Source organism: Sus scrofa, chromosome 9 (genome assembly GCF_000003025.6).
Source record: "Sus scrofa isolate TJ Tabasco breed Duroc chromosome 9, Sscrofa11.1, whole genome shotgun sequence".
Taxonomy (NCBI): domain Eukaryota; kingdom Metazoa; phylum Chordata; class Mammalia; order Artiodactyla; family Suidae; genus Sus; species Sus scrofa.
This window is the reverse complement of record NC_010451.4, coordinates 47,314,794-47,341,148: the sequence shown is the minus strand read 5'-3', so window position 1 is coordinate 47,341,148 and position 26,355 is coordinate 47,314,794. Positions and strand designations below refer to the sequence as shown.

Here is a 26,355-nt window from a genome sequence, read left to right as displayed (position 1 = left end):
AGTGCAGCCAAACCTGGGCGGGCAGGCGCTTCCCCTTTTTGCTTTTTTTTTTTTTTTTTTTTTTTTTGCAGTGCTTTCAATTTGGCAGGAAGAGAACTACTTCCCAATCTGTGACAAGGAAAACAGGTGCTAACAGAGCCCTAGACAGTTGAAAGGGAGACTGAACCAGTGGCCTCTATCTGGAGATGGGGAGAATGCGATAGGGGGTTTGTCTTTGCAGCAGCGGGAGAATGTTTCTTTTAATTTCTTCCTGTGACTGGTGTTTGGCCTGGTTTATGGTACAGCTGCTGGTGCTGGGCCCTTGCAGATGGGGCTGGCCACTAGGTCTTTGAGTCTGAGGGGGACCTGGGGTTGGGGTGGGCTCCTTTCCTCTGCCTTTTAAGGCACTGCAAAGCTCTGGTCACTTCCCCGCCCAAGCAGAAGTGCAAATTAGTTTTATAGCATCACACAATTACTCAGTTACGTAAATCCAAGGGTGTGGTGGGGAAGAGGATTGGAGAGGCAGCGGGCTGGGAGAGAGAGCGGAAAAGAAGCAGCGGCAGGGACTGCTGGGTGAGCAGCCATTCAGCCCAGGCAGAAAATTGGGCTGGGGGAAGTTTAGATAGAGTTGAGTTAATCGCTGGAAGGAAGGAAAAGAAGGCCTGAAAGATAATTCTCAGCTCATTGATTCCAGACCCGGGACTCTTAAAGGTTCCGAAGCATAACCATCTTCTTCTTCATGCCAGTTCTTCTGGGGGAGCTTTCCTGCTCTCCTACATGGATTTCACCCATCCATCCATCCGCCAGCCAGCCAATTGGTCATCTAGTCAGATACTCTGCAGTCACAGAAGTGGGACAAGGCAGACGGAGCACTTCCTTATCCTGAGATGGTTCCTACCCCCTGCAAGGGAAGTTGGCATTTAAAAAAAGAGGTGCAGAAACAAATAATTAAATTATAATTGTAACTGGTACCGTGGAGAATTAGAGGAGACTTGAGCCCAGACCCTCAATGTTTAGGTTGACTTAAAAGACAATGTTCCAAGCAAAGGGAGCATCTTGCACATGGGCCTGAGCCCGGTGGGCTTCCCAGAAACTTTGCCAAGTAATGGAGGTGGGATGAGGGGAGGAGAGCTGCAAATCAGGTGAGGCTTTGAAGGCAATGTTAGGATAAGAGTTTTGTTTTGCCTTCCTGAGAACAAGGGGCAGTCACGGAAAGGTGTTGTATAAAGGAGTGACATGATCAGACTTGTGTTTTGAAACGATCTCTCTGGAAGTGGATGCAGCAGTCCAGAGGAGAGATCATAGTGCCTGGGACCATGGTGGCGGCAGCAGGAAGGTAGAGAGCTGTGGGACTTCAGCCGCACTTGGACAGTAGAATTTGGAAATAAGATTTAATGTTTCTTTGAACTTGGAGGTTGAGGGAGGAGAGGTCAAGCCAACTTCCTAGTCTCGGCTTGGGCAACTCGGGGGGACACCATGAATTGAGACTGGGCAGCCTGGGGGAGAGGCCCCTAGATCACTTTTTTTGGTAGCTCTTCGAGTACTTTTTCACCCTCTGCCTTCAGTTTTAATGACTTCACAGCATTTGTGTTTGAACCAGAAGGTCTAAAACAACTGAGGCTCTCTATTAGTGGCATGCTCAGATTAGAAGCCTAGCATCCTGAAGCCACCCTTGGCTGCCTCTGTGATGCTGCTCAGGGCTTCCTTTCCATGACTGGGGGCAGGATGTGCTGGGTCTGGCTCTTCTTTGTACACTTGAGCCCAGCACAGCACCTGGTACACTGAGGGTGTTCAATAGGAGGTTCAATAATGTAGCCCTGCGTACCCAGCATTGTGCCCTGCGGGTGAAGATCTGAGGATCTGAGGCATCATCCTCGCCCTTAAGACTCTCACTGGTTACGTGGTTCCCAGAGAACAGTGCCTCCACCCCCACCCCAGGGTAGCAGACGGGGCCACCTCACCAAAAAGGAAGCCCTCAGGCCATCTGCAGCGGCCAGTGCTGCTCCCTACCCCTGGAAAACCATAAGAGATGGAGAGTCTAGCACAGACCATAGGAAATATTGATGTGAGTCCCTGAGAGCATTGTGTCCCCACCTGCCCAGTGATTCCATCACCTTGGGGCACACTTGGAGACCTTGGAGAAAAAGGCCCTTGACCCTGCTCTGTGGAGCCACACTTTCACGTCAGCGGAGACCTTAGACAATAAGCCTGCAGTGAGAGGAAGGGACCTGGCAGGATTTTGTGTCTTGTGTTTATTACATTTTTCATGGGTAAATATCCTCTTCTTTATGCAAAGTCCTGAGGAAATTTATTACTGAAAAAAAAAATCAGATTTTCAGCCAAGCTTTTTACTGCTCTTACAAAATGAATGTACCTGTTACGGCTTGGGACAAGAAGTCCTGCTTCTCATCATAGAGCTGAGTATGAGCAAGTTGGGTCTGGACAGGAGCCATTCTGACCAGCACCGTCATCTTTTCCCATCACAGGTGCTGCTTGAGGTCTTTGGCATCACTGTTTCTCAGGCTCCTATTAGACTGGAGAAAGGCCTTGTCAGGTCCTAGTTGGGGCCAGAACTGGAGGTCACATCTCTTCCTTACCTAATAGAAAAAGGAATGTCTTCTTCCTCCAGACTGGGGATCTCAGAAACACCATCACTGCCATGACTTTCAAAAAATGATTCATTTAATTTTTCTGAACAAATGGAAAGATACACCGTGGGGGACACACACACACACACACACACACACACACACACATTTAAATGCATATGATGGCTTTAGGCTACTTGAGAGAAAATAAAACCTGATCAATATTTATTCCAAATTATCTTCTGAGCTTTAGGGCTTTGAATAAAGTTATCAGGGCAAGCTCTGTGCTTCCTGCTCTGCTGCTCTCAACATTATATTATCCATGTATTTCCATATATTGACACAATTCACATGTCATTCTTAATAGTTCTAGAGCCTGCTGTTGTCTAAACAGTTGATAGCTCACTCTAATCATTCTTTATCATTTTTTCCTCTGTGATCTTGTAGAAAAGATTTAAAAGGAGATATGAATACAATTCTAATATGCATCAATATAATGTGAATAATAACATTGCTCTTTGCAAAGGTTGACTCCCTAGACAGAAGCTTTAATTCAGGCCTCCAGCCGGGACCATATCTAGCAGCTCCTGAAACAAAGTGTTCCGTCTCTCTTTTGGTGTCTGTAAGGGGAAGGGATCCCATAACATCTCGAGGAGACTTATTTGCTACTGTGCAAATATAGGATCTCAGCTAGCTTTTGACTAGAAAGTTCTTTGTAATGTACAGCACCAATCACCTTGACTTGAATTTCAGCTTTCTACCTTTTCCTCAGCAGAGACGGTTTCTCTGACCTGCGTATAGCATCCCTCTGCAGATTAGAAGCGGATGATCAGTAATAGGAATCATTTATATGTGCTCATATTCTGCCAGAGAATGTTAGAGTCTTTTCATGAATTTTCATCAAATCCTGAACAACCCTTTGAGGTAGGTACTATTATGATTTCCATTTTACAGATGAGAAAAGAAGATGATTCAATCAACTCCCAGCTTTTAAAAATTATTTCTCATTTTAAATATCTCCTACTTGGAATTTCAAATTACTTCTCCCAAATACCCCACTTATTAAAAATGAAGCCGTGAGAGGCCGTGTGACTACTCATCAGTTGCTTACTCTGAGCCTGGGAACTTTGGATTCATTTTTTTACATAAATCTTACAATATTTTTGGGAAACGGGCCTTATTTTTCATTTAATAGGTGAGAAAATCGAAGCTCAGAGAAGCCTATATACTGGCCCAAGGTCACACTGGGAAGGAGTCGGACTGCACCTGGAACCCAAGTCCAGCTCCAAGGTCTTGGGCTTCAGCCTCTGCGTACAGTCCTCCTAAACGTCCAGGCATCTGTCTTATCTACCCAGAGACTCACGTCCAGGCGTCTGTCTCATCTACCCAGAGACTAGCTCCTCGTTTTGTTTGTAACTTTTTTCTTCCTCCTACAAATTGAGGATCTGAAAATCTGTGTGTGTGTGTGTGTGTGTGTGTGTGTGTGTGTGTGTGTGTGTGTGTGTGTGTGTGTGTGTTTGCCCTGATGCCCTTGAGCAAGTCAGAGGAGACGAGCAAACTTTCAAACCCAAGACCTTGGGTGGGTGGGGGTGGGTGGCGGAGGCCTGGGCCATCAGGGTGAAGGAATCTGGTTCTCACCCTCAGTTCAGAACCTCCCCCTCCTTTCCTCCAAATAGCAGAAGGGAAGCTGGGAAGGGGCTGTTGGCAGCCACAGAGGAGGACAGAGCAGAAACTGTCCCTTGGGTTTGCAGTTTGAGCCTGTCCCAGCCCAAAGGTTAGGGATGATCCCAGCTTGGGTGTTTGTTGGGACTGGTTTTGAAATCTGGCTCTGCCCTTTACTGGCCGTGTGAGGTTGAGCCAGTGGTGCCCCTCCCCGGGCCAGTGAGTCTCCGTGCCCTCACTTGCGAAAGGGGTATTCATTCCTGCCAGTGGTTATACGGAGCACTGCATGGGGGGTGATGCACAATTAGTCTGGTGCCTGCACCAAGTGGAAGTTAGTTAAACTTCCTTTCCTCCCCTCCCTTTTCTGCCTTCCCTGTCCTCTCCTCCCTGAAGCGTGGAGTCTCACCTGGGGACACTTGGGGTCACCTCAGCTGCTTCCTGCCCCATGTTAGGGACCCTCAGCCCTGACCTTGCTGCCCCTAAGCTCTCCTGGAGAGACAGAGAAGGGAGCAAAGAAACCCAGGCCAAAGCTTGGCCTCTTGCCCTGGGGGCAGAGCCGTGACTGCCTCTCCCTCTGCCCAGACACCTCTCTGGGGCCTCCCCTCACCTTTGTCCATCTCCCTGCAGTTAACAGATGACTCACAGATCAAAGGACGCCCCAGCAGGGATCCATAACCACCGATCGCTCCAGGGTCCTGAACTCTGGAAATTACAGGCAAACTTTCATGTGTATTTGCATTTTTCTGGAAATAGAATCTTCAGGGATCCCTGACCTCTCTGGTTGGATTTGAAGTGGGAAAAAGGACTCTGTGGGGTTTCTTCTGTGTGGACTAGAACTTTCCTTAGAACTTAGCCACTTGCAGCTTCAGCAGAAGTCGGGTCCTAACCACAAAAGGGAGAGATCCGGGGATGAAGGGCCCACGCTTCCCTGAGGGAGGGAATTCCTGGAGGAAGGCAGATCTTAGGTGTAGACCCTACAGATATTCAGTCTCTTTCTCTTCTGCTCACTCACGCACTCATTTTTTTCCCCTCAATCATCATTTATCATTGCTGCCTCCTATGTGACTGGCTTTGCACTAAATAACATTGGACTTGCGAACATCAGACCAGTGCTCTCTTAAGTATGGTGCTGGAGTTCCCTGGTGGCTCAGCAGGTTAAGGATCTGGTACTTTCGCTGCTGTGGCTCGAGTCACTGCTGTTGCGTGGGTTTGATCCCTGGCCTGGGAACTTCTGCATGTTGAGGTCGTTTACCAAAAATTAAAAAGCAATCAATCAATCAATCAACTGTGGTCCTGCAGACCAGCCTCATGAGAATGTCTCGGGTGCTTGTTAAAAATACAGGTCCTGGCATCCCAACCACTGACAGCATTGCCTGGGACGATGCATTTCAAGCAGGCTCCCTGGGCTCCTTAAATTAGTTGAGAGCCATTGCCAGAGACTGGCATCTCTCACAGCCCTTGGCCTGGGTTTGCCCCTGAGAACACGGCCCCTAACCTTTCATAGGAGACGGTAGCACCATCCTGGCCCTTCTCACATGCTGGGCCTGTGAAGGGGAGGGAGGGGAGGAGCCTCCCTTCCACCCACCACAGCTGCTCTGGGGGTGCAATCTTGGGCAGATTGTGAACCCTAAGGGCAGAGACGCTGTCACAGCCTGCACTGCTCCATCCTGACTGGGCAAAGATCTGATTGTACTAATTAAAGTCAGCAAGGCTCCCTCACCGCCTGGGCCTGTCCCAAGGCCTTGCTAATTAATACCTCTCTGGTCCCTTGGGTCCCTGAGATGAGAGGTTTGGGGAGACCTGGGGAAATGGAATGGTTTCATCTGAAAGGATCTTTCTACCTCTAATAAGCCGAAGGAGGCTGAGACCGGAATCAGCAGAGGCAGGGGAAATGGATCTAGAAGAGCAACAGCTAACATTGGAGCGCTCACTGCAAATGCTTCAAATACAGTGTCCCACCGAACACCCACTTACACTCCAGGAGATCAGAACTACACCTTCCCCGACTTGGCGGGGGGAGGGTGGGTGGCGAGGTGCAGGACATGCGACACAGTGTTCTGTCCAAGGTCACACTGCTAGTGCAGCAGAATGAGGGCCACACCCAGGCCATCTGACTCCAAAGTCTGGGCTCCCACTGGGCTCCCCAGGACCTTCTGCGCATACAGCCCTGGGTCCCACCTGAGCCGCTGCCTCTTGCCCAGTGTTCCCTCCCTGCTTGGTCTCCCATGGGACAAGTAGGGGCTGATGTCCCTGATGCTGCTGCTGCAGCTCTCGGCTCCAACTCCCTGCTGAGCCTTTGGACTTGATCATGAATTTCCTGTTCCTGGGGAGGAGGCGGCAACAGGGAGGTGGGGTAGGGCAGGGACAGGCCCTTCCCATCTCCAGGGTCAATAGCCTCCAGGGGAATCGACTCTCTGGGCTTTCTGCACAGTCCTGCTCTCTCTGTCCTCTCCACGCCCTCTGGGGCGGAGACTCCACCTCCCTGGAGGGGGCGGGGGAGGCCTGAGCTTGCTGGAGCACTACACACACATGGCCAAAGTCTTGCCCAGGAGCCAGTCTCCAGCAGGACTTTGGGGCAACTTTGAGCCAACTTCAGACTCCCAGGAACGGGTGGGTCTTCGGCAAAGGCCATAGCTCTAAAATGGGTAGCCCCACGTCAGAACTATGGCTCTGCCACTTTCGAGCTATGTGGCCTTGGACCAGAGCTAAACTTCTAAGACTGAGAGCTTTGGTTCTTCGTCAATAAAATGGATGTAATAATTCCTGTCTCATTGGGTTGATGTGATAATTAAATGAAGTACGGTGTTCAGTACCCTGGGCCCCCACCCTACACCCCTGTCTCTTGGTCAAGGCCAAGCATTTGATTTTGCACTTGGGCCTGTAAGCGGAAGGGCTGGGCAGGAGTTCCCATCATGGCTCAGTGGTTAACGAACTCAACTAGCATCCATGAGGACCTGGATTTGATCCCTGGCCTCACTCAGTGGGTTAAGGATCCAGTGTTGCCGCAAGCTGTGGTGTAGGTCGTAGATGCAGATCCCAAGTAGCTGTGGCTCTGGTTTAGGCTGGTGGCTACAACTCTGATGGACCCCTAGCCTGGGAACCTCCATATGCCATGGGTGCGGCGCTAAGAAGATTAAAAAAAAAAAAAAAAAAAAAGTGCTAGAAGTGCTAGGCAGAGGCTAGCCCCACATAAATGGGACCTGGGCTACACAGGAAGAGGTACATGATGCTTTACACACAGTAGCAGTTTTCTTTTTTCTTTTTTCTTTTTTTCTTTTTTTCCTTCTACTTTTAGGGCCTTCCCTGTGGCATATGGAAGTTCCTGGGTTAGGGGTGGAATTGGAGCTGCCACTGCGGGCCTATGCCACAGCCACAGCAACACCAGATCCGAGCTGCAACTGCGACTTACATCACAGCTTGGGGTAACACCAGATCCTTAACCCACTGAGCGAGGCCAGGGATCGAACCTACATCTTCATGGATACTAGTTGGGTTCTTAACCCACTGAGCCACAATGGGAACTCCCACAGTAGCAGTTTTCCATAGCTGCTTGAGCCACTGGAGGCGTCACCTCTTATCGATTATCTGGAGACAGTGGAAGCCAGTTTGGGGTGACATTTTAGACCCCAATCAGAGGGCACTGAGATCCAGAAATAATTCCAGGCATCTCTGGCTCTGCTGCTGGGAGTTCTGCTCTCCCAGGCCCCCTCCTCCCTCCAGGCCTGCCTCCAGCCCACCCCCCCACCATCCACATCTGGATTCAACTAGAGAACAACAGACTTTCTGTGAGTGCCTCCGCCTTCCTCTCCCCTTGCTCCCCTAGTTGTGCTCCACACAACTTTGGTTCTCACGGGTGTGGATGGGGGAGAAGGAGCCAGAAAAGCTGAGAGATCTCATTTCCCAAACCTAGAGAGCACACAATCCCTGTGCCCCCAGATTTCCCTGTTGTCCCCATTCTTACTGTTCTCTATCCACCAAAGCGCCTGGGCCCCTAGTTCGGAGCTGGGGCCGGTTGTCCCCCAGGCACTAGGAGGAGACGGCCAGGCTCCACCCTCTGCCCCCATCCCTGCCAGAGCCTGGCCACCCCTCCCTGCCAGGGAGAAGTCCTGCTGGGCTCCTGGAGGCCAGGCCATAAATTGGAATGCAGCAGTCACAGTTGAAGGCAGCTGTAACTCTCATTAAAGTGACATCAACCCCACCGCAGGAGGATGCTGTAAATCCAGGGAAAGGGGGCATTCATCCAGGGAGAACCGCAGAAGCAAAAAAAAAAAAACACCCCATAAATAGAGGAGACGTGGTGTCTGGAACTAATGGTGGGGCTCAGCCCAAGGCCAGGCTGAACTCGGGGGAGGGACTCCAGACCCGGGAAGGGGGTGGGGGTCTGAGGCAGGCACTCAGCCTCCTGAAGGGTAAGGGCGAAGCCAAGGCCCCTTTCTGTAGTGGATTCTCCTCTGTCCTTTCTGTACATTCGTAGACTGGCGCTGGGAGCAGAGCTGGCTTGTGTCCCTGGGATTGCTGCTGGGGACATATCGTTGCTCATGGGCTTTTCCAGGGACAAGAGGCGCTGTTGGCATGGGCCATTAGGATTTTTTTCACAGGACAAATCAGTCGCGGGTCAAGTGCCAGGCTTGTGGCCAGCCATCTGGGTTCTGATCTGACTCTGCTACTTCTTCCGAGCTGCGGACCTTGCGTGAGTAGCTTTGCCCTTGGAAGCCTCAGTTTCCCTCCATCCAAACGGAACTCCCACACAGGCTTGGTGTCGATGAGCGTGGGCCTCTGCGGGGCAGTCCTTAGATGCTGTTTGTAGAATGACTGAAGAAATTGACAATCCTTGTAGCTTCAGAAGCTGGGATTTGCTTTTGGATCAGTTCCTTCCTGCCTGAGTCCAGGTTCAGCCACTGATTTTCTGAGACACTTTGGGCAAGTGACCTAACTTTCCAAGGCTTTGGGCTTTTTCCTGGGAAAGGAAGGGGTTGTGAGAGGCTGACTCTGGGGCGGATGGTGCTCATCTGGTGGAAGTACCCCCCCCCTCCTTTTGCCTTGGGGTCTGTGGAGCAGCCCAGGTCTCCAGGTCCCTATGAACGTGGGGCTGCATTGCAGAACCTTCCCCCGGGCCCCTTCTGGACTCCCTCCTCACCACCTACACCAGGAACCTCGGATACTCTGCTGAGGGGTCACTGCCACCTTTGCTCTCGGGCCCCAGTGGCAGTGGTGCTAGTGGCTGGCCTATTCTGAGAAAGGGCCAAGGCCAACCATGCTCTCTTGAGGTCGACGAACGGGGCTTCCTCTGTGCCCTTCTGCAGTGGACATCAGAATCACCTAGCGGGCCTGTTCACTGACAGGTGGCGGGGTCCCCCCTACCTCAGTACCGTTTCAGCAGGTCTTAGGTGGGGCCTGAGAATTTTAACAAGCTCTCTGGAGATGCTGCTGCTGCTGGCTGAAGTGGTCTTGCCAGAATCCAGGCTTCCTTTCCTCTCTTACTGCAGACCTACAGCTGCAGCAAATGGGCTGCGTAGACAGACCCCAGATGACAGTGTGCAGACCTCTCAGTCACCTGGGCCCCTCCGAAGCCAGCATTCTCAGACCCACAGAGAGCTGGTGTGGCGGCCTTAGGGGACACTGAGTCTGTCCCTTTAATAAGCTCCTTGGCCACAGAGGGCGCTGGTATTGGAAATTCAGTTTCCTTTGAGGCGCCCCCCCCCACTTTTCCCCACCAAAAAGACTTAGAGGAAAAAGGGTTGGGGGGGAGATTTTTCTTAAAAAGCAGGAATTAAATTGGGTAAAATGGTTTAGGTGGAGGGGTCTGGTACTGGCATAATCAGTTGAAAGGAAAAGTAATATAACCAGGCTTCTCAAACCCCCAGGAATGAAACCTGAAGCTGAGTTGGGAGAGAAATTATGGCTCACCTCTGCGGAGGGCCAGACAGACACAGTGTGGGTAGAGGCAGCCTGCTGATTTAAAGGATGCTTCTGGCACATGTGACTCCCAGGGAGGGGGGATGGTGATGGATGGCGGGCAGCTGAGACTTCCTAAGGGCCAGGAGCTGACCAGGAGGGCCACCTGCTCCGCCACCAGGACCAACACATGAGGTGCTCAGAGGAAGCGCCCCAGTGCACAGCATCTGCTGTCTCTGTCTGGACACCCTGATACTCCTCTTCACGCTCTGGGAAAAGTCAGGCCTGAGTCCAAACCCTCATCCAGAGGCTCAGGCCCTTGCTATGCTCCCACCCCACCTACTTCCAGTCCTGGAAGCAGCGGCTTTCTCATTCCCGTGCCCTCTGGGTGGGCCATGGCCAAGGTGATCTGTGCTCCTCACCTCGCAAAAGGACAGCCTGATGGGAAGGAGTGAGCTGATGGGGGCACGAGAAGGAATACCTGGAATTAGGACTGATGTTGAATTTACCGTCTGTGGGGTCCCCCTGTTGAAAGAATCCCGCAGGTGTCAGGGCACTTCACAGTTTGCGTGATGGCCTTTCATGCTCCTCACCAGCCCCCAGGAAAGTCAGGGAAGAGATGAGAGTCCATTAGAAAAGGCGCAAACAGAGGGCAAAGGAAATGAAAGGACTTGCCCTAAGCCCCACACCTAAGACTCTGGGCCCCTTTTCATTCCCAGTTTCTACCAGAGTGAATTTAACTCACTTCTTGGAAAGTGGTTTTAGGTTTGCGGTGGGAGGAGAGAGCTGAGAGGTTGTAGTGCTGGGTGCTGTGCTGGGGGGGCACAGGATGGAGGTGCTCATTGCTGCCCCAGTTGTGGCCCTGCAGAGATGCCCTTAGCTGGAGGGGGAGCTATGCTCCCCCTGGTTATGCCTCCTTCTTTTTTTTTAGGGCCACACCCACAGCCTATGGAAGTTCTGAGGCTAGGGTCGAATCAGACCCACAGCTGCCGGCGACAGCCACAGCCACAGCCACAGCCACAACTCGGGATACGCATCTGCGACCTACACCGTAGCTTGCAGCAATGCCAGATCCCCGACCCATTGAGCAAGGCCAGGGATCGATCCAACATCCTCATGGATACTAGTCGGATTCGTTTCTGCTGCATCACAACAGGAACTCCAGGTTATGCTTCCTTCTGAGGTGGGGGGACAGCTTGACTCCAATGACAGGCTGAGACCTCTTGCCTCAACATGGGACATCTCTGCAGGGCCGCCCCAGCGTTGATGGGGTTAGCGGAGGCCTTGGCTGCCGCTGTATCACAGTCCAACTTCTCCTTCTACCCAGTCCTGTTTCTTCACTCCCCCACCGGCTCCGCACCAAGAAACACCTCACCAAGTGCCTGACCGTCTCTTAGCGTCTGTTTCCTAGGAACTTAACCTTTAACCCGGAAGAAGAGGAGGGCAACATCAATAGGATACTGGGTTTTTTTGTTTTGTTTTGTTTGTTTTTTCAGACTACTTTGTTTAATATAATAAATCTTTGAGATGATATTTTTCTATTTTATTGTGGTAAAGACCAAATAGTTAATATCTGACAAAGGTGGGACCCTAAGCCAGATCTACTTTGACATGGAAAGTGCCCCTGGAACGCGACAGAGCCCCTGACCTTGACCTGTGGGGTCTATGGTGGAAAGACCCACGAGAGGGGCGTTTACCCCTCAGGTGCAGATCGAGGGGCAGTAAAGAAGGAAGAACTGTGGCTGTGTGTGGCCGTCTCTGATGGCTAAGAGGGCGGCTGGCAGTGCTGGCGGAGGAAGACCTCAGGCTGGCCGTGGGTTGATCCTGTCCCAGGGAAGGGTGGGGTGGCCCTGGGCCTCTCTGGTTGTGATGCTCTACCTGGTCCTCACACAGCCGAGGACTCACCTGGCCTGGATGATGGGGCCCATCTGGCTGTAGTCAGGGGTGAAGAGGGAGTTCCAGGTTGGCTTGCTGCCGCAGCAATACACCTGTCTTAGAGGTTTTCCCTCAGGGCCCAGCACCCAAGCATCTGGAGACACTGTGGCAAGAGGACCCTTCCTGAACTCTTGTCTCTTGAGGCCTGGACCTAATTCTAGAGGGGAGGGTTTTTGGCACTAAAGCCAGAGTCATCCTCCTACGGGGCAAGGGCCCTGGAATCTCAACTGGGAAAGAGAGCAGGCATCTTGGTTCTGGTGGACTTTCTTAGCACTAATTGGCAGCTCCTGTCAACTTTAGCATCAAACCCCAGAGAGGCTCCTTGGGTTTGTCCTGTGGCCTGGAGATTCTGAACACTTATTTAGAGTTCACGTAAGTAGACACAAAAATACCTCTTGTCTCCTCCTGTTAACCAGGTCCTTCTATGTGATCTTGAGCTGCAGATAACCCAGCCTTTCCCATGAAAAGGGGACTCCAGGTGTCCAAAAGTGACACCTGCTGAATGCACCTGCTGAATGCACCCTCAGGAGTCAGAAGTCTCTGGTTCCTTAAGGTGCTTGACCAGTGCAGGCTGAAGCACCCCTCACCTCGGTAATGAAGCTGAGCGGCTTAAAATGAGAGGGCAGCCTGGGTAGGGGGCTGGGCCACTGGGTTTTCACACTGGTCAGCCTTCACCCAGGACAGAGCGACAGCCAGGCCTCGCCCTGCCAGAGACTGGGCCTTGCCTGGTTTTCTCACCTGGTGGGGAATGTTCTTGCAGCTACTGGAGGAGGCATGTCTGTGACTGCTGTCTTTTCTTCTTTTTTTTAATCTTTGTGAGAAAAATCCCACGGTTCCACTTGTGTTCTTCTTTGAGGCATTTTGTTGAGGTGTTTGCATGCTGAGCAACACACACTAATATTTTCCTCCTCAGCAAAACATTAATTATCCCACCCAGTAACCTTTCTCTCGGGCATTTTTTTTTTTTTTCACCACTCCCTAAGCTGTTGGACACCGAGTAATTTCTGTATTTTCCCATCATCGCTGAGAGCCGACTGCATGTCTGGGAGAGAGCTGTCCCGAGTGGCTGGGGGCAGGCCCTCCCCGTGCTGCCCTCCTCACACCCCGTGGGAACCAACTCTTTGTATCTCTTGTGGTCCCCACTCTGCCCCACCTCGAGGCTGTGAATGGACCATTCTCTATTCCCCACACCCAGGATGGTGCCTGGCAAGTAGGTGAGTGAATGAACTTGAAAGACTGAAAAATGAAAGGATGCTGAACACAAGGTGCCAGGATAACAAATGGGGCCCCTTTTGGCTCCTCCAGACCCCCATCTCTCACCCATCCGCACAAGAGGACTTGAAGGCTCACTTCTGGTTCTTTGCTGTCCCATCCCTGTGCCATGTGGAGCCATTCTCAGCTGCCAGCCAGCTGGTACTGTCACTGAGAACCCAGTTTCCTCTCCCCACATCCCTTCAGCTGAGAGCAAGATAGGACAGAAGAGAGAATTCTGGATTCAGGAATGGAGGGACCAGGGGACAAAGGCAGAGCTTAGCAGTCATCCAGCATCAACTCCTTCTCTCCCTGGTCAAAGATAAGGCCCAGGAATTCCCACTGTGGCATAGTGGGTTAAGAATCTGACTGCAGGGAGTTCCTGTCATGGTTCAGTGGTTAACGAACCCAACTAGGATCCATGAGAATGCAGGTTTGATCCCTGGCCTTGCTAGGTGGGTTAAGGATCCAGCATTACCATGAGCTGTGGTGTAGGTAGTAGATGTGTCTTGGATCCCGAGTTGCTGTGGCTGTGGTGGTGTAGACTGGCAGCTATAGCTCCCATCTGACCCCTAGCTTGGGAACTTCCAACTGCAGGTGCGGCCCTAAAAAAAAAAAAAAAAAAAAAAAAAAAAGAATCCAACTGCAGCAGCAGTTCCTGGGGAGGTGCCGCAGGTTTGATCTCTGCTCCAGGGCAGTGGTTACAGAATCTGGCATTGCGGGGCTCAGATTCAGTCCCGGGAACTTCCATAAACCATGGTGCGACCATAAAAATAAATAAAAATTTTAAAAGGATAAGGCCCAGAAGAACTAAGCTGTCTGGTTCAAGATTACCTTGCTGGTGAGCGAGGGAGATGGGACTCAGACCCAGGGCAGATGGTTAGAAACAAGAGCCTCCTAATTAATTCTGGGTGTGGAGTCTTCTAGACCCTCCTGCTACTGCATCTGGTGCCAAGAGAAGGGTGAGGCCTCTTTCCCACGTGGGCAGCATCTTCCCCATGTGTGCAGCTTATCTTTCTTCTCCCATCTGCTTTGACCCACTTGGCCTCCCTCTGAGGCAGGCAGGGTGCTGATGGTTGTCTCCATGTCACAGGGGAGGAAACTGTGGCACAGAAATCGGAACTGACCTGCTCAAGGCAGCAGAGCTGGGCAATGGCAGAGTCAGGGCTGAAGTTCTGTTTCCCTGCCAACAGTCCAGAACCTGCCCCCACCTACCACTCTGTCTCTCCTGGGGCCTGGGGCCTCTGAGCTGACCTGGCTCCCGCAGAGATGGCAGATGCCCTGCCTCAGAGGGGAGCCCTGGGGGTCAAGACCAGAACCCAGAATCCCTCCTCCTGGTCCAGAGCTGGGCTTTGCACACAGTGCAGCCTCTGGATGTAGTCCTGGAGCTCTCGGCCCCTGGACGGGAGGCTGGAGGGCTGGGGAGTTGCCGGTACCCAGGCCAGCAGGCTAACGTCCTAAGGGTGCCATGGGGCGGGCCTCCTGCACCTCCAGACTTCCTGGGTGATGTTTGCTGAGATAAAACCTCCCCCCAAAGGGAGGGAGAGTTTAAAATGAGGCCTCCCCACAGCGTTTGTTCTGTCCTCCTTGGGAAAGTGGGCAGGTAGCTCACACAAAGATTCTCTTTCAATCCCATTGCTTTTTAGTTCTGTTTTTGTATGTGTGTGGTGTGTGTGTGTGTGTGTGCCATTTCTTAGGCCGCTCCCGCGGCATATAGAGGTTCCCAGGCTACGGGTCGAATTGGAGCTACAGCTGCTGGCCTACACTACAGCCACAGCAACGTGGGATCTGAGCCGCGTCTGCAACCTACACAACAGCTCATGACAATGTCAGACCCTTAACCCACTGAGCAAGGCCAGGGATTGAACCTGAAACCTCATGGTTCCTAGTTGGATTCATTAACCACTGTGCCATGACGGGAACTCCGCTTTTTAGTTAAGTGAACTATTCCTGGCAAGAGTGAGACCCTGGGTGCTGGCTTGGTCCACGCTCTAAAGATGGAAGGGGGCTTCTAGGACAGAAGAAGTGGCCAAGCCACTCTCCTCTCAGACCTACTGTGCCCAAATTCTTCCTGTGCTCTGAACAATGACAGGGATATTGCTGCTTCATAGAAAGGTTTTTTCTCTAAGACAGGACTTAGCATCATAACCTGTCTCCACCTAGGGCTGATTCCTGCTGGCTGGTCTGATGATCTGTTTTTGTCTGCCCACCTCATCATGGAAGTTCCAAGTTTATAGAGAAACCTGTGACGCTGGAGGTCATACACTTGACTCCTGCTCCTATGTGTTTACCTATCAGTTGTTTGCCTCTGAGACCCAGATGCCCCGCAGTCAAGAGCACATCTTCTCCTGCCAGCCTGACCTCGAACCCTGGCCCAAGGCTCTCCCCCTCCCTCTCTATCTTCCTTCCTGATTTAAAGAGCACCAGACTCGTTCTAAGTGCCCAGGGTTTCCTTTCACTTAGCTTACATTACAGGGATGGAGACAGATAAAAACAGATATTCAAATACGCAAAGTCAATTCAGATAAGTGCGAGCATACAGGAAAGCAGGGTGATGGGCTAGAGAGTTCTGGGTTGTGGAAGTGAGGTCATAGTCTTTGACCTACCCCCCGACACTTGCAGAGGTAAATGCGGCCTGGGGTCGGGGTCTGCCCACAAGCCACTGCCCAGGGAATCCTGCCTGGATGGGGCGCGGGCAGCGTTCTCTCCTGCTTCTGGACTTTATCCCCCTTCCTGCAGGGCATCCTCGGTGGCTTGGGTACGGTCTGCGTCCTACCCGCCCCTGTGCTGTCAGCTCCCTAAGGGGATTGAAAGCACCTCGCCGAGCTCTGCCTCCTGCTTGCCCCCCACATGCCAGGCATAGAGTAACTGCTCCTTGAGAGTCCCTGGGGAGAGGTGCGAGGGCCTCCCACCTCAGAGGGCAAAGGGCAGACGGGGCCCAGCCCTGTCATTGCCCAGAAGAGGCCACTTCTGCGTCCTGGAGAGGGACAAGCAAGGGGTGTAGCTGAATGGGAGAATTCACCCTCAGGGGCTGGGGGCGGGTTGAAACCAGCCCAGGTAATTATGGGGCAGGAACCAGTCAAATGCTTTTAAAGCTTTAAGTAGTTCGCTCTGATGAGGAGCCTAAGAACAGTATCCGGCCTATTCCTTGGCTTGGTGAGGTCTAGATCTGTGTATGGGGACAGGGGATCTTTTCCTGGTGTATGAACTGTGATGAAGGGGGGGGGTGGGGAGTTCTCCTGTGGCACAGAGAGTTAAGGACCCGGCCTTGTCACTGCAGGGCTTGGATTGCTGCTGTGGGGCGGGTTCCATCCCTAGCTGGGGAATTTCTACATGCCACGTGCATGACCAAGAAAAAAAAGTGTGGGTGGGTGGGCAGAATCACTGTTTGTGGGGGTGGGCATGCGCAGTTTGGAGTTCGTGTGCAGTGGGAGTGTTTGTGTGGTATCTGTGATTGTGGTCCTGAAAAATTAGCACAGGCATCAAGGAGGATTGTGTGTGAATATGTGGTGATGGTGTGTGTGTGAAAATGTGGTGGTGATGGTGTGTGTATGTGGTCAGGTGTGTGGGTGGCGGTGCGGTGGTGGCTGGGGTGCATGTGAAGGTGCGGGCATCCTGGTGTGCCATGAGGTGTGAAGAGGTGAAGGTGAACAGGCATGTTCTCCCAGAAGGCAGTGGGGACCCTTCGAGGGACCCTGCTCCCCCGTGGAGAGGGGCTGGGGACCAGCTGAGCCACAGTGGGCTGGGCGCTGGAGGCCAGCACCTCAGGCAAGTGGGACCTCATTCTCCTAGGTGGTAGCGGGACCCACTGAGGACCCTGCAACTGGAAGCACCATCCACCTCCCCACCCTGGCTTTTGGGGGCTGGTTTCCCTGTGATGTGTGGTCCTTCGTTTTTGAAGCCCTATCCTTCAAGCCCATCCCCACTCTCTCTCCTACTACCCAGAGCAGACACCAAAATATTTCTGCGTTTCCTCTGGAAAAATCCTGGGAGGTCTGCTTCTGACTGCAGCAAAGCAGCCCACATCTGTGCACAGTTCAGCTGGGACAGCTGGAAACTCAGGAACTGGAGTTGGCTGGGGTCCGGAGCTTCAGTGCCTCCCCTTCTCTGCACAATGGGCACAGCGGAGTGACTCCATGTGCCTGTGGCTAGCCCTTCACTGGTCCCTGCGCACACACACCCATATATGCAGACACGCTTTTGCACGCACTTGATTTCAATAAGACAGTCAGAGGCCGGATGAGGACACTCGAGCACACAGGTGAGGCAGCTTATTCTGAGAACCATCTTGAGCAAGTTCTTCAAGATGAAGGCAGCACCCTGGGGCCTGTCCCATACACATAACGCCTACCTCCCAGACACGCAGGACAACGTGCGCTGATTCAGCACACCCACGCATGGACGTGCAATGCACACGGAGGTGTGATTCACTTCCAGCCAACTACCGAATCCCCCTACACCCAACCTCAGGCAACGCCTGCCCTTTTGGGTAACAGGACAGGCCTGCCCTCCCCTAGGGGAGCCGGGGGGTGTCTCTGGGCCTCCTTATCCTCTGCCCTTTCCCTGACAGAGGCTGCCCGGCACCTCCTCTTTGGCTCTGAGCATCCTGGGTCTCTTGCTCTCCTGGTGCTCATGAGCTGCCCTCGGGGCCTGTACGGCCCTGGTTTCCTAGGAAGGAAGAGCTGGACTGGAGGACGCTAAGGCCTCTCCATTCTAACCCTGGCCCCTGAGTCGGTTTCTCTAGGCTGACTGGGCTGGGAACAGGCCACCTCCACCCCCGAGGCCATCTGGGGAGACACAACTGCAGGCTCTCTGGGAGGACTGGAGACAGGGGCCTGCCTGTGCAGAGGAACCTGGGGGAAGGGAAGGGGTCGGCCTCGGTCCTTAGGAGCTGGCTGGGCAGGTGGAGGAAGGCCAGTCTGTGCTGGGAGCCTAGAAGCTGTGCGAGAGAGGGGGCCGAAACAGGAGGAAGCCACCCAGCTGGGCAAGGGTTAACCTGGGCTGGCGGAGGAGGGCAGCCAGCCAGCTCCACTGCTGCGGCTTCCCATTGCTCTCAGACCCAGGCCTGGAGAGGGTGGGGGCCCCAGGGGAGCACCCCGAGTAGAGCAGCCACCATGCCTGGTGAGACCCGCGACTGCCTGTTTGCCACTGACTTTTGGTCTCTCCCTGGCCGGGCCCCTCTCCTCCACTTTTGCTTCCCAGCAGCCTAAGCCAGACACCTGGTGGTGCTGCACGGGGCTGTGGCTGGCGGAGGTGCAAGTGCCTCCCCAGCTGCCCTCCACCAGCTGAGAACCCCTATCCTGCTCCTCACATCTCTCCAGAAGCTCATGGGCTCTGGGGCCACTGTCTCGCCAGCTCCCCTCCCTCAGCCGGGAGGCCATCCTCCCCATTGCCTCCCTTCCTCTGCCTCCCTCATCCCTTCAGGCCTGTTGTGGGATCATCAGCAGTGACTGTCTCTTCTCCCTGAGCCAAACCAGGCCTCCCAGATTCCAGCAAGGCTTCCTGGTCAGGATTGGAATTTGTTCTTCAGGGCAGATGGGGGAGGAGGCAAATGAGAAATAGAAAGTGGAAGAAGGCAAGAGTCCTGTGGCTTGGTGGTTAATGAATCTGACCAGCATCCATGAGGATGCAGGTTCGATCCCTGGCCTCACTCAGTGGGTTAAGGATCTGACGTTGCTGTGAGCTGTGGTGTAGGTCGCAGATGCGGCTCGGATCTGGTGCTGCTGTGGCTGTGGTGCAGGCCGGTGGCTACAGTTCCGATTGGACTCCTGGCCTGGGACCCTCCATATGCCGAGGGTGCGGCCCTAAAAAGCAAAAAAAAAAAAAAAAAAGGGAAGGTGGCAAAAAGAATTGACCTTTGCTTGGGCTAAGCAGCTGCAGGTGCCCAGCAAGTGGGTGGCCAGAGAGCCGGCGTGGCGGGAGCTGGAACAGAGTTCCCAAGTTCCCTTGCTTGGCGGGGCAGGCACTTGAAGGCCCTGCTTGGCCCACATGAGGATGAGACCAATGTTCTTGGCCTCTCCGTGAATGTAACCCCAAATCCTGATCTCCTCAGGCGGGACCAGGATTCTCTGGGACTCTTGTAGGAGTGTCTTGGGCTTGAGGTGCTCTTTAACCCCCTCCGTCCATACACAGGGCCATCGTGGTGGCCCCAGGGTCCAAAGGAATGTCCAACCTCGTGGGCCTTCCCAGTTCCCCTGGGGACCCTCTGTCTACCTATGAGCCCAGCCTGTCCCAGGCCCTCACCCTTCTCTCTGAGACAGAACATCACAGCTATTCTCAGCTTTTTGTCCATACTCTGAATAATTCTGGAATTTTCTAACCCAATTTGGGTTAAAAAACCCCCTTAAAACTCAACTGGAAGCCTCCAGGCATTCTTTACCCTTCATTTCATATTTGTGAGATCTGAGGCAAATTTCTTCATGCCTTTGTGACTCAGTTTCTAGAAGGCAAAATGGGGACCTGCCCCCATCGCTCCCCAGTAGGGCAGTTGGGTGGTCAGTGTCTGCAGGGCACCCAGCTCAGTGCCTGATAATAGCAGGCGCCCTTGATCAGGGTTAATGTCCCCCCCCCCCGTTTCTTCCCACCCCCTCAGTCTCCTGACTGAGAAGAGTAAGCTGACCCCATTGCCCTGGGACAAAGGAATGGTGGCCTCCATTCAAGGGCAAAGTACAGGAGTTTTTGATTAACTCCGGAACACCACTGGCTTCCAGCAGCCCAGCTGCTGCGGGGAGGGGAGGGGAGGGGAGATTGGGAAATTCAGAAATCCATGGAGGACATGAGGGCTGGGAAGGCTGCAGCCAAGGCCACTTTCCTCTCCTGTCTGGGCAACACCACAGCCCAGAGGCAGAGCAGCTGAGGTCCTGCGATGGCTCCACTGGGACTGAGAGGGGACAACAGCCCCCTCCTCTGCCCCAGTCTCCCTCCCCCAACCCTGAGTGCGTCAGATGTGTTTCTTTCTGGACGTGGCTGGGGCGAGGTCACTCTGGCTTGGGAGGGGAGGGGCGATGCATTCTCCAGGTCAGTGTCCCTGTGGACAAGGGACTTGGCCAGAGAGCCATGGCGGGGGTGGGGGGGAGGCCCCAGCACAGGGGTTACGGTGCTCCCTGAAGAATCCATTGTGCTCCATACAGAGGGTCTCCCAGGGATCAGCACCCCCGCACCCCACCTCCAGGCCAAAGGCTCCTACCTACCCCAGGAAGAACGCCGACTCTGTCTGTCCTCAGGACCAAACATTCTACATGGTGACTGTCCTGTCTGCACAGTCTTCCTGAAGTCTAATCCGAATCTTCCCTGCCAATCGGATAGTATTCTTTAGGTTTTAAGATCTTAAGTAAGCTGTTCGCATCCCCCGCACCACCAGGATAAGTCAAACTTGGGGAAGATTCTAAAGGCTCAGCTCCACCCTCCTTCGGCCAACTCATGCCCTCCCAGCCTGCCTCCCACCCAACCACATGGGAAAATCCTCAGCTAGCCCTCCCAGTCCTGTGAATGAGGCCACGAGTCAAAGGCAGTGGGCAAGAAGGAGGCCACCCAGAGCAGCCCGAGAAAGAACTGGCCCTTTGTGCTGGCCTGGGGTCCTTGGGGGATGAGTGCATTTTTGGCGTATTTAGAAAGATTTCTTTTCTTTTTTTTTTTTTTTTTAATAATGAGTAGCAGAGGGGGAGAGGGGAGGGAGGGAGAGACAGAGAGGCCAAAGGCAGGACTTGGGAAAAGAGGAGAGAGGAGGAGAGCTGAGGGCTGGGGAGGGAGGTGGCAAGAGCTTGTGGAGAAACGTAAAAGGAGGCGAGGCTGGAAAAACGGGAGAGACAGGACCAGCGGGCAAGTCTTAGAAGGGATGGAAATTGCGATGTCGCCTGAATGGAGGGCTTTTGCATTTGGAGGCAAAGGGGGGGAGGAAATGAAGGTGCTGAGAACGGATTTTACCTCCATTTTACACGTGGGAAAAACAGGCCTGGAAAGGGATGCCGGAGCTGAGGGCCAAGTGGACCAGCCTTCGCCCTGCCCTGGGCATCGTGCTGAGGGCTTCCCCAGCAGAGCCCTTTCACCCCCACGGTGATCACATGAGGCTCACAGTCTGTCATCCCAATTTTGCAGGCTGCAAGGAACCGTGAGAAGTCAGGCACCATACTGATACCTAATGTGATGTCAGCCAGCTGAGAACAGGTGGCCTGGTGCCCAGCCTGCAGAGCTCATGGGCGCCTCCTGCTGCTCGGTGGGGCTTGGTGCAACCAGGGGAGACAGAGGCACAAAAGCTGCAGGTGAGCATACACGGGAGACACTTTCAGGCTTGAGAGGGTATCTATATTCTAGCTGTAAACCCCTGCCTGTGCTTCCTCAGGGTTGGGTCAGAAGGTTCCAGGCAGCCTTAGACACGATGTACCATCCCCCTCCTGCCTGTAGCCTGTCCCCACCATCTGACTCCTTTAGAGAAAAGACTTCCTACCTTCCTTCATTCTTTTTTTGATTTTTAGGGCCACACCTGCAAGCATATGGAAGTTCCCAAGCTACAAGTCTAATACAAGCCTACACCACAGCCATGGCAATGCCAGATCCGAGCCACGTTCTGTGACCTACACAACAGCTCATGACAATGCCGGATCCTTAACCCACCGAGAGAGGCCAGGGATAGAGCCCTCATTCTCACGGATACTAGTTGGGCTCATTACCACTGAGCCACAGTGGGAACTCCCTGTTTTTCTCTTTCTTCAAACGCTCTGTGCCCTCAGGGGTCTAGGAAACACCCTTCCTCCTTAGCTCTTTGAAGAGCAAAGTCCTGAGGCCTCCTGGCTGGTGACTCTGTCCTCTCACACCCATGTTTTCCACTTGGCACGTGTCTCGTTGCCAGTCCTCGCTCACACATTGTTTTCCCCAGGGACTGCCTTTACTGAAAGCCTGACGCCTGGCCCTGCGCCGGACACAGCTGAGGGACGGTGCGGGCATTCCATAAATGCTCTGGGTTCTGCATTCACACACATTTCCAGGGCATCCACTCTCAGCCTGGAGCATGCAAGGAGCTGGGGAACACGACATATAGTCCCTGTTCCAGGGGCGCCAGACAGAGCTGGGAGAGAGATGGGTGAATCAGGAATTACAAGCCTGGTGATAGAGATGATGGCAAAGGCCACAGTGGGTGAGGAGCTTGGGATGGGGGTGGGGTGGCAAGTCCCTGAGGGCTTCCTGGAGGAGGTGTGGGTCGAGTCTTGAAGAAAAGCCATCCTCAACGCCATCACATTCTGGAGGATTCTGGTTTTCTTTTCCCCTTTTCCCACTCTTACCATCTATTTAAAAACAAAATAGCAATAGTTCATTTATTTGTTAATTCTTTTGAAAAATGCTTACTGCCTGCAGGCGGGTGTCAGGCACTGTGTTAGTGTGGGGAATTTGGCAATGATTAAGACCTAGTCACTGCCCATCCAGAAGCTCCAGACAAGTGAGAGCTGACAAACGGCCGGCAGTGAGCTCCACGGAGACCACTGCTGAGTCCGAGCCAGGGCGGCCCTCTCACGCCACCCTCCTTCCCACTGCCATTTCCCGTGGCTGGTGGCCTGCCCAAGGTCACAGGCCACGTTAGTAGGGGATCTTTGACCCGTCCTCAGGTCTCAGGGTCCAAACCCCAGTTCTCAGCTCTTATCAGCAGGAGGAAGAGGCTGAAACTAGGCTTGTGTCGGGGTTGGGGCGGGGAAGGTACTGGATCTCCCCTGAAAAAGTGGAACAGGGCCCCCTCCTGGGCTACCTGCGGAAGGTCTGGCGCTGGGTGTGAGAGGGGCTGGGGAGGCAAAGGCTGTGGGGGTACTCTGTCCCCTGGGGCATGGCTGAGTAGCCCAGCTGGCCCGTCAGGGTGCCCCTCCTTCACCTCCTGTCACCTCCACGTCTTCCCGCCCCTCCTCCCTCCTCTCCATCTTCCACCCATCCCTCCTTCTCTCCCTCCCTTCCCCCACTTTCCCTCCCCCCCTTCTTTTCTCCACCCACCTCCCCTTCCTCCTCCTCTTTCTGCTTTTCTCCTTCGAACTAATTGCTTAAGGGTGAAGACCAGGTTGACTTGCGAAAACTCTGATCCATCGCCATGGTGATGCTAATTCAAGCTGAGTTCAAAGGAAATTGTTCCAGTTAAAACTAACAAGCTGGAGCTGGGGCCCCAGGAAGGACCGGTGCCAGGAGGCGTGAGCCCCGGGCCCAGAGAAATAGGAAAAACAAACCGGTCATTGGCTCCTCACACTCCAGCTCTGTTCCGTTCTGCACCCCCAGCTAAGAGGAAGCCTAGGCACGCCTTGCAGGGAGCCCCCTCTGCCTCCGGCCAGGCTCCCTCCAAACCACCTCAGACAACCCAACCCAGGGCACTGAAACCTCCCCCGAAAGCCTACGTGTTCGTTCTCACCTTGTGTTTATGGGGTTTACCCGTCCTTGCTTCTGAGGAGTTCCCACAGTTCTCAGGATGCTCTCCTTCGCTTGGTCATAAGCGTGCATTTGAAAGCAGCGAGTTCCCTTCGTGGCGCAGTGGTTAGCGAATCCGACTAGGAACCATGAGGTTGCGGGTTCGATCCCTGCCTTTGCTCAGTGGGTTAACGATCCGGTGTTGCCGTGAGCTGTGGTGTAGGTTGCAGACGCGGCTCGGATCCCGCGTTGCTGTGGCTCTGGTGTAGGCCGGTGGCTACAGCTCCGATTCAACCCCTAGCCTGGGAACCTCCATATGCCATGGGAGTGGCCCAAAGATAAGAGCAAAAAGACAAAAAAAAAAAAAAAAAAAGCAGCCAGTACTCCTGAAGTGCCTGCTTTCACAACCCACTGGCTACTGGTGCTATTATCACCCCTACTTTTCAGGTTTCCAGGCAGGAGAAAGCTCCTGGGGGAAGCACCTGCTTGATCTGAGCTTGGCCAGGTCTGGCTAGTTCAAGGAATGGGCCTTGAACTGGGGGGAGATGCCTCACCAGTGGACGGGGGGAGGGCTCGATTCCCAAGTACAGGCGAGCAGCCTCTGTGCTTGGAACTGACCAACTCCCCTCCCACCCCTGGGCACCCACAGTGCGTTGTCTGGACTTCCCTCCATCTCAGCTCACCTCCCTCTCAGTCTGGGTGACTCTGAGGGCAGGGATCATGTTTTATTTGTCTGGGACACACCAGGACTAAACCAGGCCCGGGCCGGGCTCACCGTCGTCTAGCTGTCGGAATGCTGAATGGGAGCCCGAGCCCCCTGGGAGGGGGAAGCTGAGGTTCGTCAGGGGAAGAAGTTTGGGTTTGGGGTGCACCATCTCACAGAGGCCAGCTGAGGGCCAGCGGGAGGACGTGGTATTTCCAGTCCACTGGCAGAGGCCAGCCCGGACCGGGAGCCCTTCCCGTGGCAGCCCTCACCTCTCCACTTGGACCTTCCAGAAGACCTCACTCTCTTGCTCAAACTCCGGTTCTTTTTAATTTTAATTTTAATTTTATTTTTTGTCTTTTTGTCCTTTTAGGCCGCACCCATGGCATATGGAGATTCCCAGGCCAGGGGTCTTATTGGAGCTGTAGCCTCCGGCCTACACCACAGCCACAACAGCACCAGATCCGAGCCGCATCTGCGACCTGTACCACAGCTCATGACAACACCAGATCCTTAACCCACCAATCGAGGCCAAGGATCAAACCCACAACTTCATGGTTCCTAGTTGGATTCATTTCCACTGTGCCACGAAGGGAACTTCCGCTTCTTTTTCTTAAACCTGAAATATCCAGTGATCTTTCCAGTTTCAGAAGATGTACTAGTTGAGCAGTTGAAAAAATCCCTCAAGGCTGCGCTCGGGCCAATGTTCCTATCACAGCCCTGCTAATACAAAGCACAGGGCAGGGAAGGTCCTAGGAGAGGCTCGCATTCAAAGGAATGAGTAACCGGGGTCTGGCTGGCCTCTGGGGGCAGGACGCTGGGAGCCAGAAGGCTTCAGATCTGCTCTCTCCTCAGATGTGCCGTGAGACCTTGGGAAAGCTCCTGGTTCTTTGTTCCTCTTTCTTCAGGTGTAACAAACGACGACGCTCATCACTGAGCCGCCTCATTCTCCCAACGTGGTGACAGCACGTCATGGAGCTGTAGACACATGGAAGCATCCCCACCAGCATCACAACCGGGGTGCCTGCCCTCCCCTCCCAATGAGCTGAGGCTCACGCCTGGCCTGTGTCCTGCACACACTCTCTGGGAACACCCCACCCCTCAACTCCAAGCTGTCCTGAAAGGGGAGTTTGGTGTCTCTGGATTACAGAGGCAAAATCCAGCCAGGATGGAGGAAGTGACTCAGCACGGGGGCTGGGGAAGGCCCAGGGCCAGGCCTCCCACTCCCAGGACAACTTGCACTGTGCTTTGTACTCAACCCAGTGCCTTTCATCCCAGCATCTCAAAGCCCCTTTCAAGCTGTAGCAGTCCTGGCAGTTGGGTCATGATCTCTATTAACAGGAGAAAGCTGGAGCCCAAGCCTGGAGGAGGCAACTTTCCTCTGAATGAGGCCTTGACTCTTGGTGGTACCCGGGGACCCAGGATCTGCTAACTCCTCCCTCTGCCTTTCTAGGCTTGGATGAGGCAGCTTGCCTGCTTGCTGACTTAGGGTGGGGAAAGGCTGAGCAGTTGATCTCAGCGGGCTGGGATCGAGAGGGAGTGTGAGGGTGGGGTGTCGTGGGGAAGTTGGGGGCAGAGGAAAATCCAGATGTTGCCCAAGGAAGAAGGGTGGGGTTGGGGAAGTTCCATTTGAATGAGGAAGAAGAGGGGGGCCAGCTCCCTGGAAGAAGATTGCCCGCCCCTGGTCTGATGCTCCAGCTCCAGGATCAAAGCTGCCTTGGGCACCATCCCCTGGGAACAGTGTAACAGTGCTGGGCCCACTAACCCCGAGCTGCTCCAAGGCCTTGGTTTCCCACCTACCCAGCCCACTGCCCCCACTTGTTTCTGTTCCATCCCGATTGTGCCTCCAGCTTGGGTTGCTGACTTAGGCCACTGGGTTGATGACCCAGGATGCCTGTGGCTGCAGACCCTCCAAAGCATTGATGCCAAGCTTCTCTGCTACTTTTTGCCTTCCTGGCCTCAGCCACCACC

At 53.7% G+C, this 26,355-nt stretch overlaps 1 long non-coding RNA gene across 1 annotated transcript; it reads right to left on the bottom strand.

Annotated features, from left to right (window-relative positions):
* LOC106507833 lies at positions 82–20,911 on the bottom strand. Its single transcript, XR_001304125.2, has 3 exons — positions 20,501–20,911; positions 2,354–2,513; positions 82–880 (listed from the first exon to the last, which is right to left on the bottom strand). It is a non-coding gene; the product is annotated as an uncharacterized LOC106507833 (long non-coding RNA).